The following is a 1,156-nucleotide window of genomic DNA, read 5'->3' on the forward strand; positions in this document are numbered from 1 at the left end:
CCCTCCTGACAGCCTTTTCAACAATATCTATGATACTGTGATGGTTTCTGACCTCAAATCGGGAGTCTATTGAAAAGTTCAAGTTATGGACCCTGTGGGTTTGATAAGAGATATTTTCCTCTCATTCAGTCATCTTTATTATTATTTTTAAATAATGTCCCTTAACCACTTGCCATTGTAAGTAATTCTGGCAGTTAACTGTGAAGTGTGTCATTTGAAGGAACATGGTGTGAGTATTCACCGCAGTCATTCTAACCAGTTTTTGGCACAGTATTAACACGGTATGAAGGAGCTAACGACTTTTTCTATTTACACAGTATTCTTTAGAATAATTTTATATGGCTTATAAAGGTTGGCATTTTGTATTTTATAGATATTTCACTGGCATTTAAGTAACTAGGCATTTCTAACACTGCATTTTGTGGGGCAATTATCAACAGTTGTGTAGTATTACAAGAAATTACTATACTATAGGCATTAGTGTAGCTAATTGAGGGAAAGAGTCATTGAGGGAATAGGACAAGAGTTGCACAGGCATATTTGAATAAGACACAACTGGCTCCTTGGGTCAGATAATGCAGATGTTAGTCAATGTGCTTTTAGGAGTAAAGTAGGACTTTTAAAGTGAAAGGCTCTATTTACGTTGTAATTACAAAGAAAACTGCACATAAATACTTTGCTTGGTATTGACGCATTGTCACATTTTCTCCCTGCATTTTCTGTTCTTTGTTTTATTGGTTATATGTCAAAGGGACCTCACTAATTGTAGTTTAATTTTTGTTTGTATATTTGCCTTACATAACCTTTACTTTCCATCCTATCCTATGAACAGGTATTTAATTTGTATTTTTCTTGTGTAGAATTTTAATTTGAGATATAGCAATGCTAATGAAATCTTGAATGTTAATAAAGTATTTACTCCACATTTTGAATTTTCAGTGTGGTCTGTGCTCAAATTATTTAAATGCCACATTTCCTGGTATTTACAGCCTGTGAATATACTTCAATATATCTTGTAAGACATGGTTATAAAAAACAAAATAAAACCACAACCATATATACTGATAGATGGTTGACAACCTAAATTTTTCCATTAATTTAATGCATCAAAGTAAACCAATTTCAACTTATGAGATTTAACTAGAACGGATTCTAA

Source organism: Sinocyclocheilus grahami, unplaced genomic scaffold (assembly GCF_001515645.1).
Source record: "Sinocyclocheilus grahami isolate Dianchi unplaced genomic scaffold, SAMN03320097.WGS_v1.1 scaffold37.1, whole genome shotgun sequence".
Taxonomy (NCBI): Eukaryota; Metazoa; Chordata; class Actinopteri; order Cypriniformes; family Cyprinidae; genus Sinocyclocheilus; species Sinocyclocheilus grahami.